Source organism: Notamacropus eugenii, chromosome 5 (assembly GCF_028372415.1).
Source record: "Notamacropus eugenii isolate mMacEug1 chromosome 5, mMacEug1.pri_v2, whole genome shotgun sequence".
Classification (NCBI taxonomy): Eukaryota; Metazoa; Chordata; class Mammalia; order Diprotodontia; family Macropodidae; genus Notamacropus; species Notamacropus eugenii.
Window position 1 is genome coordinate 244640911 of NC_092876.1, and position 19089 is coordinate 244659999.

Genomic DNA, 19089 nt, shown 5'->3' on the forward strand with positions numbered 1-19089 from the left:
CAAGTAGTAGGATCAGCTGCTGCAGAAAGTTGGTAAATCTCCCCTCTAGAGATTTTTGAAAATAGAATAAACCACCATCAGTCTTGAATGATTTCAGTATTCACTTGAATACTCAGATGATGCAATAGATTGAGCACTGGTTTTGGAATCAGGAAGACCTGAATTCACATCCAACCTTATTTATAAGAAAATCATTTCACTTCTGTGTACTTCAGTTTCCCCTTTTGTAAAATGGAGATAATAACACCTACTTCCTAGAGATGTTGCAAAGATCAAATGAGATAATATTTGTAAAGTGATTTGCAAACCTTAAATTGCTATTTAAATGGAAACTATTATTATTCTAAAAAGAGGAAATATTCAGCAGGGAGAATATCCAGCAAGTATGAAAATTTAAGTGTTACAAGTTAATAATGAACATACTAGATGCATACTGATGCCTGACTGAAGAGAGAGTTGTTCCACCTAAGTTAATATTATAGATACCTGAAGCTTATACTTTTAAGCATGAGAACTTATTTTAATAATAAGAATTTTAAATGAAAATAGGGTTTAAATGTTTTGCACATTTACTTTACTAAGTAAAATATATTAAACTTAATTTAAGCTTTTATTGCTAGTCTATGATTATCATTATGAATACAAAATACTGTACTAGGCTATAAAATAGTGACATCCTCAATGGCTATTGAAATATGTTGCAATGTTTACCTCCTTTTCTAATATGACCTTTTCATTTAGTCAAGTGGTATGCATTAGGAGGCCACTGTGAGGAGGGGTAGAGTCAGGATGGTAGAGTATAGGCTATCCATCTGAACTCTCCCAATATTTCCCACAAAACAACTTTAAAACAACTCCTCAAATAAAATTTTGGAAGGGAAGAGCCAAAGAAAGATCAGAGTGAGACATTTTTTCAGTCTAAGATATCTTAGGAGGTCACGAGGAGAGGTCTATGACGTCAGTATGGGGGATGGCCAGAAGCACTGGCAGCAACCACACCAGTGGTGGGCCTTAGAAGTGGCTGTGACAGCAGCTGTAGTAGCTACAGTAGCAGCTTAAGGAACTCTGAGCCCAGAGACAGTAAGGGAGTTGGACAATGGGCATTTGCGGTTATAGTATGTGTAGGCACCCTTCCTGGGTAAAGACTAGAGAACAGATCAGAAGACCACACATTTCCCAGGATTATGCCACCTTGGAAGCACTGAAAACTTGTAGAGCTGCCAGAACAAGCTCTGAAAACAAGAGCTTGAAAAAAACATAAAGCTTAGAATAGTGCTTCCTCACCTCCAGGTAATCAGAACCCAACTTGAATACAAATTTCAAAGTAAAAAAAAAAAAAATGCTGGTAAAATAGCAAGCAATAAAAAAGAACTTGACTATAAAAATCTGTGCCACTATGGTAGCAAGTTAAACCAAGACATCAACAGAGAAGACAACAATGCTGCAGCTTTTTTGTTACAAAAAGGGGATCAAAAAAGTATTAATTTGAGGAGGAGCCAAGATGGCGGAGTAGAAAGACACACATACAGAGGCAGCCCCCACACAGCCCATAAAACACCTGTAGAGAGGGATTCTCAACAAATTTTGGAGCAGCAGAAGTAGAAAACAACAGAGTGAAGGAGATTTCCAGCCCAGGGTGACCTGAAAGGCCAGTTGCACCAGAAGCAGAGCAGAGCCCAGCCCAGCCTTGGCCAGGCAGCTCGCAAATAGCCCTCAGGGGCAGAATCTCCAGTCCCAGCAGCAGTTCCTAGATCCTTCAACCCACAGGAGCCAAAGGTCAGTGACGAGTTTTCTCAGCTGGCCAGGAAGGGATAAGGGCCTTCCCACAGCTCCAGCAGCAGGCAGCAGCCACAGAGGCTGCACAGCAGCCCATACAGCTCACTCCATTTGGAGCATAAAAACCCCTGGGGGCACTGAGAGCTGAGTCTTACCTCAGCCTTGTGTGGAGGTCCTGAGGCAGGTGGTCTTTGTCTCACACTGAATGGCGGCCCTGCCCCCACAGCTTGACTGAATTCCAGCCCCTCAGTGCCAGCTTGGCAGAACTGGAGGCCAGGTGGCTATGGAGAGGTAACTGCTAAGATTCTGGGCACAAAAATCTCTACCTACTTCCAGAATAGTGTACATGCTTGATTGTGCCACCTTAGAGGAACTGAGATCTTACAGATTCCCAGAGTCTACTCTACTCCTGCCAAAGGACCCAAAAGTCAAGTAACTGGTTGGAAAAATGCCCAAAAAGGGAAAAAAAATAATAAATAATAATAAATAAAATAATAAATAAATAATAAAAAATAATAATAAATAAAAAAATAAAAAAATAGAAGGTTACTTTCTTGGTGAACAGATACCTTCTGCCATCCTTTCAGATGAGGAAGAACAATGCTTACCATCAGGGAAAGACATAGAAGTCAAGGCTTCTGTATCCCAAACATCCAAAATAAATGTACCATGGGCTCAGGCCACAGAACAGCTCAAAAAGGATTTTGAAAATCAAGTAAAAGAGGTGGAGGAAAACTGGGAAGAAAAATGAGAGAGATGCAAGAAAAACATGAAAAGTGGGTCAACACCTTGCTAAAGGAGACCCAAAAAAATGTTGAAGAAAAGAACACCTTTAAAAATAGGTTAGCTCAATTGGCAAAAGAGGTTCAAAAAGCCAGTGAGGAGAAGAATGCTTTCAAAAGCAGAATTAGCCAAATGGAAAAGGAGGTTCAAAAGCTCACTGAAGGAAATAATTCTTTCAAAATTAGAATGGAACAGATGGAGGCTAATGACTTTATGAGAAACCAAGAAATCACAAAGCAAAACCAAAAGAATGAAAAAATGGAAGATAATGTAAAATATATCATTGGAAGAACAACTGACCTGGAAAATAGATCCAAGAGAGACAATTTAAAAATTATGGGACTACCTGAAAGCCATGATCAAAAAAAGAGCCTAAATATCATCTTTCATAAAATTATCAAGGAAAACTGCCCTGAGATTCTAGAACCAGGGGGCAAAATATTGAAAGAATCCACTGATCACCTCCTGAAAGAGAACCAAAAAGAGAAACCCCTAGGAACATTGTGGCCAAATCCCAGAGTTCCCAGGTCAAGGAGAAAATATTGCAAGCACCTAGAAAGAAACAATTCAAGTATTGTGGAAATACAATCAGGGTAACACAAGATCTAGCAGCTTCTACATGAAGGGATCGAAGGGAGTGGAATGTGATATTCTAGAAGTCAAAGGAACTAGGACTAAAACCAAGAATCACCTACCCAGCAAAACTGAGTATAATACTTCAGGGGAAAAAAATGGTCTTTTAATGAAATAGAGGACTTTCAAGCATTCCTGATGAAAAGACCAGAGCTGAAAAGAAAATTTGACTTCCAAACACAAGAATGAAGAGAAGCATGAAAAGGTAAACAGCAAAGAGGAATCATAAAGGGTTTAGTAAAGTTGAACTATTTACATTCCTACATGGAAGAACAATATTTGTAACTCTTGAAAACTTTTTTCAGTATCTGGGTAGTTGGTAGGATTACACACACATACACACACACAAACACATACACACACACATATACACACACATACACATTCAGTTGGATATAGAAATCTTACCCAGTTAGGAAATAGGAAGAGAAGGAGATAATGGGTATAGGAGGTGGGGAGAATAATAAAAGAATGGGTAGATTAAGGAAGGTGATGGTCAGGAGGAAAACAGATTTTTGAGAAGGAACAGGATAAAAAGAGAGAAGGATAAACAGAAGAAAATGGAATAGAAGGAAATACAATAACTATAAATGTGAATGGGTTAAGCTCACCCATAAAACAGAAACAGAGAGCAGATGTGATTAGAAACCAGAATCTGAAAAAAAACCTGTTGCTTACAAAAAAGCACACTCGAAACAGAAAAACACTCACGGTAAAAATAAGAAACAGGAGCAGAATCTAATATGCTTCAGTTGTAGTAAAAAAAGGCAGGAGTAGAAATCACGATCTCAGACAAAGCAAAAGCAAAAATAGACAATTAAAAGACAATCAGGGAAACTACACTTGGCTAGAAGTTATCATAGACAATGAAATAATGTCAAAAATTTACAGCAAGTTTCTCTGATAAAGGCATTTATCAAATATATAGAGAACTGGGTCAAACTTATTAAAATAATAACCTTTATTGAATTGATAAATGATCAAAGTATATGAAGAGGCAGTTTTCAGAACAAAGAAAAGCTATCTATAGTCATATGGGAAAAAATGCTCTAAGTCACTATTGTAAATTAAAATGATTCTGAGGGACCACCTCACCTCTATCAGAAATGACAAATGATGGAGGGCATGAGGGGAAAGAAGAACACTAATTAATTGATGGTGAAGCTGTAAACTGATCTAATCATTCTGGAAAACAGTTTGGAACTATATCCAAAGACTACAAAATTGTATATACCCTCTGATTCAGCAATAGTACTACTAGGTCTGTACCCCGAAGAAATCAAAGAAAAAGGAAAAGGACTCATATGTGCAAAAAATATTTATAGCAGCTCTTTTTATGGTGACAAAGAATTAGAAATTAACAGGATGCCCTCAACTGAGGAATGACTGAAAAGGTTATGGCAAATGATTGTGATGGAGTCCCAATGTACTATAAGAAATGACGAGGAGGATGGTATCAGAAAATACATGGGAAGAACTGCATGAACTGATATAAATTGAGCAGAACCAGGAAATCACTATACGCAGTAACAGCAGTATTTGAATAGTTATCAACTGTGAAAGATTTAGCTACTCAGATCAAGATAATGATCCAAGAGAACTCCAAAGGATTCATGATGAAAAAATATTATCTACTTCCAGAGGGACAACTGAATAAACTCTGTATGCAAATTGAAGTATATTTTGCTAGTTTTCTTTATTTTTCTTGCTTTTTGTGATAAGCCTCATATGGAAATATATTTTGCCTGATTTCATGTTATATAATTGATATAATTTTACTTGCCTTCTCAGTAGGCTGTGGAGGGATGTGAGAGAAGAAGAGAACTTAAAACTCAAAAATTGAAAAAAAAGAAAGTGTAAAAAGAATAATTTTTTAAAGAGAGAGTCTACTGTGCATCAGGTGCTGTGCTAAACACTGGGGGTATCAAAAGGGGGGGAGGCAAATATTAGTTCCTGCTCTCAAGAAGCTCACGGTCTAATGGAAGAGACAATGTGAAAACAACTATTTACAAATAAGATATGTACAGAATAACTGAAAGTAGTCTTCCACGGAAGGCACTAAGATTAAGGACCAGGAAAGCTTCTTGAAAAATGTAAGACTTTTTCTGAGAATTTAAGGAAGCTAGAGAACCTAAGAGGTAAATATAAAAATGAAGAGAATTTCAGGCATGATTGGAGTTAGAAGGTAGAATGTGGTATGTGAGGAACAGCAAAGAGATAAATGCCATTTGTATCAGAGCGCATGAAGGGAAGTAAGGCTTTAAACGACTGGAAAGATAGGAAAGGGTCAAGTTATAAAGGGATTTGAAAGCCAAAGAGAGGATTTTGTATTTGATCCTCAATATAGGAAGGAGCCCCTAGAATTTATTGAGTGGGAAGATAACATGGTCAAACTTGTGTCTGCAGGTCTGTTGTCACCTTGCCTAGAGAATAGAGTGGTTCCGTATTGCCTCCAAGATCAAATACAAAATTTTCTGTTTGGTTTTTAAAGCTCTTCATAACCTAGGTCTCCCCTCCCCCATGTTTCCAGTCCTCTAATACTTTACTGCACACACACATACACACACACACACACACACACACAGAGGCATACACACACATGTTTTTTGATCTACTAATCCTGACCTACTTGCTATTCCATGAACAAGACAACCCATCTTCTAATGTAGAGGTATTTTCACCAGATGCCCCCTCCCCATGTCTGAAATGTTCTCCCTCCTGCCTCTTGGCTTCCCTCCCAACTTTTCTTAAGAAAGTGCCTTAGCACTGTTAATTATTTCAAATTTATTCTGCATATAGCTTTATTCTATGTATTTATTGCCTTGTTGTCTCCCTTATTAGACTGTGAGTCTTTTGAGGACAAGGACTATCCCCATCCCACCATTGAATCCCCAGAGCTTAACACAGTATTTGACACATAACAGACACTTAATAAGTGCTTGTTGACTGACTGTGTTGTAACAAAATCAATTTGACAGTTAAGTGAAGGATGGATTGAAGTGGGAAGAGATTTGAGACAGGAACAACCAGAAGGCTAATGCAATAATCTAGGCATGAGGGAATGAGCATTTGCACCAGAGTGGTAACTGTGTCACAGGAAAATGGTGGTACATACAAAGAAAAATTGCAAAAGTAGAAACAACAAGACTTGACAACTGTTTGGATATGGGAAGGAGTGGAGTTTCCTCTCAAAATCCCTGTGAATAGGGAAAGAAAGAAGGAAGGAAGGAAGGAAGGAAGGAAGGAAGGAAGGAAGGAAGGAAGGAAGGAAGGAAGGAAGGAAGGAAGGAAGGAAGGAAGGAAGGAAGGAAGGAGGGAGGGAGGGAGGGAGGGAAGGAGGGAGGGAGGGAAGGAAGGAAACTGAGGCTCATAGAAATTAAATGATTTGCCCAGGGTTGCAGAGCTAGTATAAGAGCAATAACTTACATGATTTTATGTGAGTTTTATGGATGTTATGTCTACTGTTAATGTGCCACACTACCTCCCTAAGGTAGTTCCTAAAAATTAGTACTCAAGATACATTTTTAAAAGAAAATTTGTTAAGTTAATAATATTATTTTGCACAAAATGTCAATAGATTCTAGGTAGAAGCTTAAGGTTTATGTTATTTCTTTATAATTGGGGGTGGGGTGGTCAGATGGAGAAGAAACTAAATGAACTTTAAGACAATTTCTTACCTTTCTGCTCAGATTCTTTTATTGGCAGGAGCGGGGGGCGGGTGGAGTTTGTTTCCATGTTTAGGAATTCTTTTAACATTATTGAAGTTGCTAAAAATCAGATGGACCCAATATTACTCTATATGCATATACATGCATACACATATAGAGAGACTTATGTTCAAAACCTGCCCCTAGAACTCAGTAGCTGTGTGATCATGGCCATACCACCTAATCTCTAGGATCATCATTTTCTTCTGTGTAAAATAGAGATCATAATAACTGTAATACTTACCTCAGTCTGCAGTCAAGATCAAATGAGATAATTCCTGGAGTATACCTTGCAAATCTTAAAACAATCTATCAGTGTCAGTTATTATTTTTCTGTACATAAGTTTCCACAATTACATATTAGGATGAACTTATGACCTACAAGTCACATCAGTCAGTTGCTACTAATTGAGTTTCTACTGTTTTAGGTACAATGAAAACTCACAAAAGAAGTAGTCGATGCATTCCTTACCATTTCAGAACTTGAAATCTAGAGCAGAAAATGACATAAATTTAAATAAAATTATACAGGGATCTTAAGCATAATTATAAACAATTACAGAGGATAAAAAAGGATTAAATAAACCTAAGGGCCATGAAGCAAAGAATAAGAGTCTAGAATATGCAGAATGAGAAGATAAGTAATGAAGGGAATGAAACCAAACGTTGCATTTGTCCATCATTGTTGAAGAGGACCATGACATCAGGGAGATGATGACATGACTTGCAGTTGACTTTGATTTGAGTGAGGGAAGGCTGTGCAAGGTCACTTTCTCCTCCAGAGTCATCCAGACCAAAGAAATCCAGTACAGAAAAAGATAAAGATGCAGAAAATGAAATTTTAAAAACTAATAAACAAAGCAAGTTGAAGGGAAGAAAAGGAAGGAGAAATCTACTTGCCTATTTCACAGAATTTTTTTAAAGAGGGTGAAGAAAAATTAAATAGCCAGATAAAAGTAAGCAAGGAAAAAGAACTAATTTCTTAAAAAATTCATATCCAGGGAAAGAGGTAACAAGAGGAGTAAGGAGTTTGGGAAGAGATAAAGAGAGTCTGAGCTACAATAACTGTGAGAGAGGGGAAAATAATATTCTGGAAAATTCCAATATCAGAGACAAATGGAGGACAATACAAAGTCTATAACTTTAAATGTGAATGGTTTAAACAATTCAATGGAACAAAAAAGGTCTGACACATGAGACAAGAAAACAATTCCATAATCTGTTGCTCACAAGAAACATATTCTTTTAAAAAAAAAAAAGACATGCACAAAATAAAAATGAGGGTTAGAAAAAAAAATGCTATTTGTCAAAGGAGTCCAAAAGTCAGGTATCATAATTATGCTATCCAAAAAGGTAAAAACACTCAAAACATAAAAAACCTTTTTTTCCTAAAAAAAGGAAATTAAATTATGCTGAAAGAACCCATAAACAACAAACCAATATCATTAATTAAATGTATATGCTCCAAATGTCTTAGCATCCAAATTCATATATTTACTGAATTATAAGAAGACATAAACAGTTACACAATTACACAATATAGACAGAAGATTTCAATGTTAGTCTCTCAGTTTTGCATAAATAACAGAAAAATAAACAGAAGGAAAAATGTGAAACTGAACAAATTCTTAGAGACACTAAAGATACAAGACTTATGGAATCTTCTAAGTGAGACCACAAAAGAATACACCTATTTCTCAGCACCACGTGGAATGTCCAAAAAAATTGACCATACTTTAGGCATGGAGATATTGCAAACAAGTGTGAAAGGGGCAGAAATAGGTAATGCATCCTTTACAGACCATACTGCAATCTAAATAGTAATTGTTCAGGGACCACAAACAAAATGCACAGACCCATAAGGAGAATTAGTAATGAAATCCTAAATAATGAATGGATCAAAGAACAAATCATAGAAACAATTAATAATAATATAAAATAAAATGATAAAGATGAAACAACATACCAAAATTTCTGAAATTCAACTAAACCAGACCTCAGGGGAAAAATCATATCTCTACAAACATTCAGTAATAAAAGAAAGAATTAATTAATTCAATATGCATTTTAAAAAATAAAGAATTAATTAATTCAATATGCATTTTAAAAAATGGAGAGGCAAAAAGCAAGCTTGAAGTAAATGCAAAAGAAGAAATATTGAAAAGTAGAAAAGAAAAATAAAAATGGAAATAAAAATACAAAAATTATAAATAAAACTAAAAGCTGATTCTTAAATAAGGCCATTAAAATTGATGAACCTTTAGCCAATCTGATTAAAAAGAAGTCAGAAAATCAAATCAATAAAATTGCAAATGAGTGAGGTAAAATTACAATAAAACCAGAAGAAATAAAAAGTATTATCAGAACAAGTTATGGAATTACATCTTAAAGAAGAGAAATTGAGTACTACCTTCAAAAACATAACATACTCAAACTATCAGAAGATCAAATAGAGATGTTAAATAATTCAACCTCTAGCTATCAATGACCAAAGAAAAACTTCTGTTCCTAATGGATTCCGTAGAATTCAATCAAAATATTTTTTAAAAATTATAAGTGTCTATCCTACACAAATTATTCTCAAAAGTTGAGGAGAGAGAAAGAACTCTACCAGAATCTTTTTAAGAAACAAATATGCTCCTAATACTTAAACCAGAGAAGAATAAAACATAGAAAAAAATACCATAGATAAGTATCAATAATGAATACTGATTTAAAAATTTTAAACAAAAATGTGTCAAACAGACTACAGTTTATCAAAAAATTCACTGATGGATTCATATCATGGACTAAGAATAGTTTAATATTATAAAAGCAATCAGCAAAAGTTGATCACATTAAAGCCAAAACATCAATAACCACATGATCATCTAAATAGATGAGGAAAAATCTTTGACAAAATATAACAATTATGCTAAGAAATAAAGTAAAATAAAAAGTTTCAAAGTGTGGGCATGGATAGAAGGACTTTGTTAATATCATAAAAAAGCATCCATCTAAAGCCAAAAGCAACAAGGATACACTATAAGCTCTTCTAATACGTACTGAAATTTAAAAACAAAAGAATACTCAATCTCCCCCCTATTATTTGATGTTGATAAATTTTTGGCCAATTTGTTTATAGTTCTGGAAATGCTAGCAGATGCAGTAAGACAAGGAACAGAAGTTTAAGGCAAAATCATAGGTAAAGAAGAGAAAAATTATCCCTATTTGCTGATGATATGACTTAGAAAATCATATGAAATCAGCAAACATACTATAAAGATAATTAACAGCTTCAGCAAAATTATAGGCTACAAAGTAATTCCTCAAAAATCAATGGCATTTTATAGAATAATAACAAAATCCAAGAGGCAATAATAAAAAAGGGAAATTCTATTTAAAATAACTACAAAATGCCTAAAGAATCTGGAGATCAATCTACCAAAGCACATAAAAGACTTGTATAGATTCAATTACAAAGAGTTCCTTAAAGAAATAAAGAACTTAAATAACAGGAAGAATATTGAGTGCTCATGTCTAGGGCAGGCCAATAGAATAAAAATGACAACACTGTCAAGTTAATATACACTTCTAATGTTATGCCAATCAAATTATGAAAGCAATACTTTATAGAATTTAATAAAATATTTGGAAAAGTGAATGTCCAGGGAAATCACGAAAAGAGTAAGTATAAAGGAAGAACAACACCTCTAGGCCTCAAATTATGTACATAAAGTAGCAGTCTTCAAAACAATCTGTCACAGGATAAAAAAAATAGAGAGATTGATCAGCAGAACAGACTATACAAGAGATAATCCAAAACAATGGAGTCCAATATTCAGTGTTCAAATAAGCAGAAAATATAGATTGCTTAGAAAAGAACTCCCTATTTGATAAATATTAGTGAGAAAACTGGAAAACTATCTAACAGAAATTAGGATTAGGCCCTCACCTTGCAACCATATTCCATAATACATTTTAAATGAATATATGACCTTAATATTAAAGATCATACCATCCATACCCTTTGATCCAACTATTAGGTCTGTTTCCCAAGATGATTAGGAAAAAAGAAAAAGAATCTATATGTTCTTTCTTTGTGCTGGCAAGGAGCTGGAAATTGTGGAGATGCCCATCAATTGGAGAATGGATAAACAGGTTCTGGTATTTGATCATGATGGAATACTACTATGCTGTAAAAAATGATGAACTTAATCCCTTTTACTTGCTGTGGCATGAGGAACGTAGAGCTTCATTGTGGTTCCCTAAAAAATGAGCAGTAGGCAGTCTTTTTTCACAGACAGCTGAAGGTCCACAACATGAAGCAGTATGGCATTTCGAATGAGCCATCCCTCTTTGCATGTTTAGAAAGAATCCTGATTGCCAATTGATAAATGGTCAAAGGATATGAACAGACAGTTTTCAGATGAAAAAATTTAAAGCTATCATACAGTCATAAGAAAAAATGTTCTAAATCACTATTGATTAGAGAAATACAAATTAGAACAACTCTGAGGCATCACATCACATCTATCAGATTGGCTAACAGGAGAAAAAAGGATAAATGTTGAAGATGTGGGAAAACTGGAACACTAATGAATTGTTGGTGGAGTTGCAAACTGATCCAATCATTCTGGAGAGCCATTTGGAACTAAGGCCAAAGTGTTATAAAACTGTGCATATCCTTTGACCCAGCAATACTGTTTCTAGGTTTATATCCCAGAGAGATCATAAAAAAGGAGGAAAGGACCTACATGTACAAAAATACTTATTGTAAACCTTTTTGTGGTGACAAAGATTGGGAAATTGAGGGGATATCCATCAACTGGGGAATGGCTGACCAAGTTGTGGTATGCAATTGTGATGGAATACTATTGTACTATAAGAAATGATGAACAGGATGCTCTCAGAAAAACCTAGAAAGACTTATATGGGTTGATGCAAAATGAAATGTAATGGGTACAAAGTAACAGTAATATTGTAGAATGATTAGCTATTCTCATCAATATAATGATTCATGACAACTCTGAAGGACTTAGAATGAAAAATACTATCCATCCCCAAAGAAAGAACTGACGGTGTCTGAATACAGATTGAAGGAATTTTTTTCACTTTCTTTATTTTTCTTGAGGCTTTTTTGTCTATGTTTTCTTTCACAACATGACTATTATGAATAGGTTTTGCATGACTACACATATGTAAACTGTATGGAATTGCTTGCTTTCTCATTAAGGGAAAGGTGAGGAGGGAGGAAGGGAGAGAATTTGGGAGAGAAGCTTTAAAAACAAACGTTAAAAGTGTTTTTACATGTAACTGGGGGAAAATTAAGTATTAAATAAATACAATAAAAAAAGAAGTGATGTGCAGGCAGATTTCAGAAAAGTCTGGAAAGATTTACATAAATTGATACTGAATGAAGTGAGCAGAACCAGGAAAACATTGTACACAGTAAGAGCAACATTGTGAGATGGCCAACTCTGACAGACTTAGCTCTTCTCAACAAGGCAATGATCTAAGACAATTCCAAGGGACTTATGAGGAAAAATGCTGTCCACATCCAGAGAAAGAGCTATGAAGGTTGAATGCAGACCAAAGTATATTATTTTCTCTTTTTTCTGATTCTTCCCTCATGACATGAATAATGTGGAAATATGTTTAATATGATTGTACATGTATAACCTATATCAGATTGCATAGCATTTTGGGGAGTGGGGAGGGAGAGAAAAAAATGGAACTAAAAATCTTGTAAAAGTGAATGTTGGAAAGTATCTTTGCATGTCATTGAAAAAAATAAAATACTATTAAGTGAAAAAAAGAAAAATAAATAAAATGTGAATAAGAGAAAAGGAAAGAAAGAAAAAGAAATGATGAATTCAATGATCTTAGAAAATCATAGAAAGATTTGCATGAAATAATGAAGAGCAAAATGAGCACTGCTGAGAATGCTGTATATACTAACAGCAATATTGTTTTAAGGACAACTTTGAGTATTATAAGTACCCAAATCAACTACAAAAGACATATGAAGGAAGATGCTATCTGCACTGAAAGACTTAATAAATGGAAGTATGTATTATCTGGCTTTACATACACACATAATACACACAGATATACATATACATATTTGCGCCGACTGGTAGTCATCTTTAGGGCAAGGAAGGGGGGAGGAAAGTTACATGATAAGCTTATCATATATTTAAAAGTAAAAGCAAGTTGTACATAATAGATTTGCAAGTTTCAGGAGCAGATACTTTTTTTTTCTATTTTACTTTGTTATGGAACTGTTTGTTTTATTTTCTAAGTTAAAAATTTTTTTAAAAATCACACTATCAAAAATTAGAAGAAAAGCAGATAGGCAGGAGATACAACCTTAAGCCAATAAGAGATATCTGCAATTGCAAAAGATAAAATGATAACTTTGATTACATAAAATTGAAAAAATTCTGCACACAAAAAAAATATTGATACACCTAGGATAAGAAGGGAAGCAATTAAGTGTGGAAAAACAATATTTTTGATAAAACAATATAAATTTTGGATTAAAAACAATATCTCTAATAAGGGCTTGTATCCAAGATACTAAGGAATATATATATATACACATATATGTAATATTTCTGTACATTGGCTTTATAGAAATATGTGTGTTTGCTTTATATGTGATATAGTCATATATACATATAGTCATTTCCCAACAAATAAATGGTCAAAGGATATGTTCAAAATCTTTAATAAGAGTAATGCAAATTTTCAAATAATTCTGTATCACTATATGCACTGCAAATTTGCAAAAATGACCCAAAAATGGCAATAATCAATGTTGGAGGACTTGTGAGACATTGATGCATTCTTTGGGGAGCTGTGAATTAGTACAACCATTTTGGAAAGCAATTTGGAACTATGCTAATAAAGTGACAAAAAAGTCCATACCTTTTGACCCAGGGATTCCTTTACTGGGCTTATGCCCCAAAGATGCATTGATAAGAAGAAGGTCTCCATATACACGTTACAATTTACAGCTTTTTTTTTTTATAGCAAAAAATTGGAAACAAAATAAATGTCCATGACTGGGCTTGTTCATCCCCAAGATGGGTCACCCACCAGTCTTCAGTCCAGCCCTGGGGCTACCATGTCTCCTTGGCTCCCTTCCCTGCCGTGCCTTGGTGAGTCCTGAAAAGGGAAAATCCGAGAGAGAGAGAGAGAGAGAGAGAGAGAGAGAGAGAGAGAGAGAGAGAGAGAGAGAGAGAGAGAGAGAGAGAGAGAGAGAGAGAGAGAGAGAGAGAGAGAGAGAGAGAGAGAGAGAGAGAGAGAGAGAGAGAGAGAGAGAGAGAGAGAGAGAGAGAGAGAGAGAGAGAAAGACAGAGACAGAGAAAGAGACAGACAGACAGACACACAGAGACAGAGAGATGGCTCTATCAAAGGTGGGAAGAGCCTGGGCAACCATGGTGTCCTTCCCCTCTCTCCCATTTTCCACTGAAGAAAAAAAGCCCAGAATGAAGCAATGACTCCCCTGAGGTCACCCAGAGCTAGAACTCCAACCTAGGTGACCTTACGTCCAGCAGCATCCTCTCTACCCAGGCCCTGTACCCTCAGTCTGTTCCATGCTCCCCGCCTCATCTCCCACACCCCACCCAGAACTTTGGTAGGGTTCTAGCCAGGGCTGAAGGGGCCTTTTCTGACAGGATTATGTCTGAGCTGGAGGATCAAGGAACAAGACCCTGACTTCTCCCCTTCCCCTACCACCCCTTCCCCTGTCCCCTGTCTCAGTACTGACAGTATCCTCTGGGGCATGCCCCATCCCAAGGGAGGACAGATTGGAGGGATGACTTTGGGAGAGGCAGAAGGCAAGGGCAGCATGTGAATCTGGAACTCCAGGCTCTAACTTCCTTCCAGATCTCCTACCCAAACCTTCCCTCTGGGCAAAGCCAGATCATCTGATACCTTAGGGAAAACTTGTGACCTTCTGGTGTCAGGGCCCTTGTGGGGCTTCAGGTTACAAGCTGGAGTAAGTGGGAAGCTTTTGGTTTATGTTGTCCTACCCTAAAGGGAATAAAGCTTCCTTCTTTTTGCAAAAAATGAGAGGAGAAGCTGCTGCTCTTTACTGATGTCACTACTGGATCTCATCTGGCTGGACAGAGCCCAGTGACCCCTAATACTGATTGTGACAGGTAAGGAAGAGACACCACCCTTCAGCCAGGGCTATTTTCAACTCCGAATTGAGCATGGGTAGCCATTAAGGGTGTCAGCTTTGGAAAAGGGACCTCTCCGGGGCTCATGGCCATCATTCCAGAGCTGAGGGGAAGGGCTGGACCTTCATATAGCATAAGCCTCCTTTGGAGCTCTGACCAAGGCAGAGAGCAGGAGTGCTCCCCTGTAACACCAGGGTCTCCTTGTCCCAGGCTGGTATGACAAACTCAACCTCTCTACCATACCCAGCTCTGGGGTGACCCCAGGACAGACTGTGACCTTCAACTGTCAATCTTTATATCACCTGGATAGCTTCATGATGTCTCAAGACCAAGTAGACAAGGTGACCCCTCATTATGAATGGAGGACTCTGGCCAACTTCTCCAACCCAATGTTACATTTTTCATAGTGACTCCCCCTATGTGAGGTCCAGAAAGAGGTTGAGACTTGTCATCCAGTCAATGGAACTGATGGGGTTGAGACTCTGGGAGCCTCCTAGAGCTCCCCTTGAATCTTCCCACTTAATCTGGTCTTTCTTACTCAAATCTAATCTTCCCATTTGTTCTGGCAGTCTATGGAAGCCCATGGGCTTTTCATTGTCATTCTACTCAGGTCTCTGTTGCACCCCACACCCTTGATCCCAATAAAACCCCATTCCCCAGGTTGCCGACCACTCCCATGACCTATACTGCTCCTATCAAGATCTCTGGATTGCCCCACCTGCTTCCCACCCAAACCCTCCACTGTCTGATATCTCCTGATAGCCTCCAGCTATTTCCAGCATTTGATCCTCCTGGGATTCCCTCCTTGGACTTCTCCTCAAGACCCTTCCTAAACCCCTCCTCCCATTACCCTGGACTACCAGACCACCCCCCAGATCCCTCCTATACTCTTTTCTGTATTTAAATTCCATCTCGCCTCCATGAAGGGCTCAGATGCAATCTAGCTCAGACTCTGTCTAGCTGGGATTCTATCTGGCCCACTTGTGAATACAAGCATGACAAATGCTTAGGTTCCTTAAGAGGCAACCCAATTTGGCAAATCTTTAATAAACTTTGTTTTCTTTGGCTTTAAAAAAAAATAAAATAAAATAAATGTCCATAAATTGTGGAGTGGCTAAACAAATTATGATACATATGTATAATGGAATACTATTGTGCTGTAAGAAATGATGAATGTGATTAATACAGAGAAATATAGAGAGACTTACATGAACTGATGCAGGGTAAAGTATGCAAAACCAAGAAAACAATAAATATAACTACAACAATGTAAAGAACAACCTCAAAAAAGTCAAAAGCGAATGCTGCAAAATTATAACCAAACATGGTTTTCATTAAGAGAAATGAGAGGATATTCCCAATGATACCGTTGCGGGGTGCAGATGTTCAAAGATGTTGAACACTGCAAATAGTTTCATACTTTTTCAATGTATTAATCTGTTCTGCTGATTTTTCTTCTTTTTCTTGTTTAAAATTACTTCATTATATGGGTTGGTTCCCTGGTAGGAGGAGGGATACTAGAAAAAACTGATGTGAAAAACAAAAGCCTTGAATAAAAACAACTTATTTTTCAAAAGAAAAGACAATAAATTGTTCACTTCCTTTTGACCAGAGATCCCACCACTGGTTTTATATACCAAGTATATTAATAAGTGCAAGAAATTATCCAGATGTATAAAAATATTTATAGAAGCATTATTTATAATAACAAAAATTGGCATCATAACATGTTCCCAGTAATTTGGTAATTGCTAAGCAAATTGTGGAATATGAATGTAATGGAATATAACTGTGTCAAAAAATAATTAATTAGAAGATTTGATATACACATGGGAAGACCTGAATGAAATAATACAGAGTGAACAAAGAATAATACATTCATTGACTAACAGTGTAAGTACTAAATAAGATCAATAGTCAATAAAACCTAAATCAAAGACAACATACAATATCAGTATTAAGTAAATTTAAAGACTACATCCTTCTTTTCTGCTGATAATCAGTAAATAACACAAGCATAAAAGTGACATGATTTATCAAAATTGCAATCATCACAATCACTCCATTAGATGGTTGTGTTTTACTACTTTCAGGGAGTGTACTTTGCAAAGGATTTATTTGAGTGTTTGTTGAGTAGTGTCTATTGTGTACAAAAAAAAATGTATCAATAAAAAAACTTTTAACAGTCTCTTTTTACTCATATTTAAATATCCTTTGTCTAGACCACTTTCTTTGACCTTATCATAGCCTACCGCGCACTTGCACTTGATTTGTGTATACACCTTATCCCTTAGATTAGACTCTATTTGTATCTCCACAACTTTGCACAATGCCTTCCCTAGAGTAGTCACTTAATAAATGTTTATTGAATTAAATTTGATTTGTTCAGCATTAAGCCACAGCTCTCTCCTTCCAAAGCTTATGCTCAGTGGGTCACATTAAGGCTTTTAAAATATACCCTTAGGAAAATATTACAGAGCTTCAAAATCAGATAGAAAAGCAAAGTTGTCTCTGACTTTCCCATTATAGCCTCAGCCATACTGGAATAGTGACTCCTTACACTGGAGTGTGTAATCAATGGCCCCAGAGACTAATACCTTGAAAAGAAACACAGAGAATATTTTGTCCATGAGCTACTTCCCTACGGAGACCATTCTAGGAAAGAGATGCAAAGACATGGGCAAATGATAGTGGCACCCTTCCCACGTTCTATAAATTCCTGACTTCTTTGCATGCAGCTTTTAACAATGTTGATCATCTCCTCTTTCTTAATACTCTCTTCTCCCTAGGTTTTCAGAATACCACTCTTTTCTGGATCTCCCCTACCTTTCTGACTTGTCTTTCTCTTTCTCCTGTGCCAAATCCTCTTCTAGATTGCACCCTCTAACTTTTAAGTATCCCTCAGGATTCTGTCCTGGGCCTTCTTCCCTCGTTCCTCTCTGCTACTTCCCTTGATGATCTCATCAGTTCTCATAGATTTAATTACCATCCCTAATGCTAATGATTCTCAAATTGATCTATCCTACCATCCATCCATCTATGTATGTATGTATGTATGTATGTATGTATGTATGTATGTATGTATGTATCTATCTATCTATCTATCTATCTATCTATCTATCTATCTATCTATCTATCTATCCTAACTGCTTTTCAGATTTCTCCTACTGGATATCCTAAATTCAATATGTCCAAAACAAAACTCATTGCTTTTTGCCCTAAACTCATCCCCCTCCTACCTTACCAATTGTTGTAGAGGAAAATACCATCCTCCCAGTACCCTAGCCTTACAACCTAGGAGTCATCCAGGGTTCCTCACTATCTCTCATGCCCTATGTCCAATCTATTGCTGAAGCCTAACAATTTTATCTTCACAACATCTCTCTTATATGCCCCCTTCTCTCCTCTGACACTTACCATTCTAGTGCAGACCTTCATCACCTCAAGCTATTGCAATAGCCTACTGGTGGGTCTAACTTCCTCTGGCCTCTCATTATTCCAATCCAGTCTCCATTCAGTCTCTAAAGCAATTTTCCTAAAATGCAGGTCTGATCATGTCACACACACACACACACACACACACACACACACACACACACTCAATAAACTCCAGTGGTTTCCTGCTGTTTTCACAAATACAAAATGCTCTGGCATTCAAAATGCTTTACAGCCTAGTCTCCTCACACACACACACACACACACACACATGCACATGCACACACATGCACACACACACACATGCACACACACACACATGCACACACACACACACATTTCCGGTCTTCTTTTGCAGAACTCCTCAACATGCACTCTTTGATTCAATGACACTGACCTCCTGGCAGTTCCATGTACAAGACAGCCCACCTCTCAGTTCTTGGCATTTTCTCTCACTGTGCCCCATGTTTGAAATGTTCTCCCTCTTCTCCAGCTACTGACATTCCTGGCTTTCTTGAAGTCCCAACTGAAATCCCACTTTCTAGAGGAAGCCCTCCCCAACCCCTCTTAATTCCAGGGCCTCC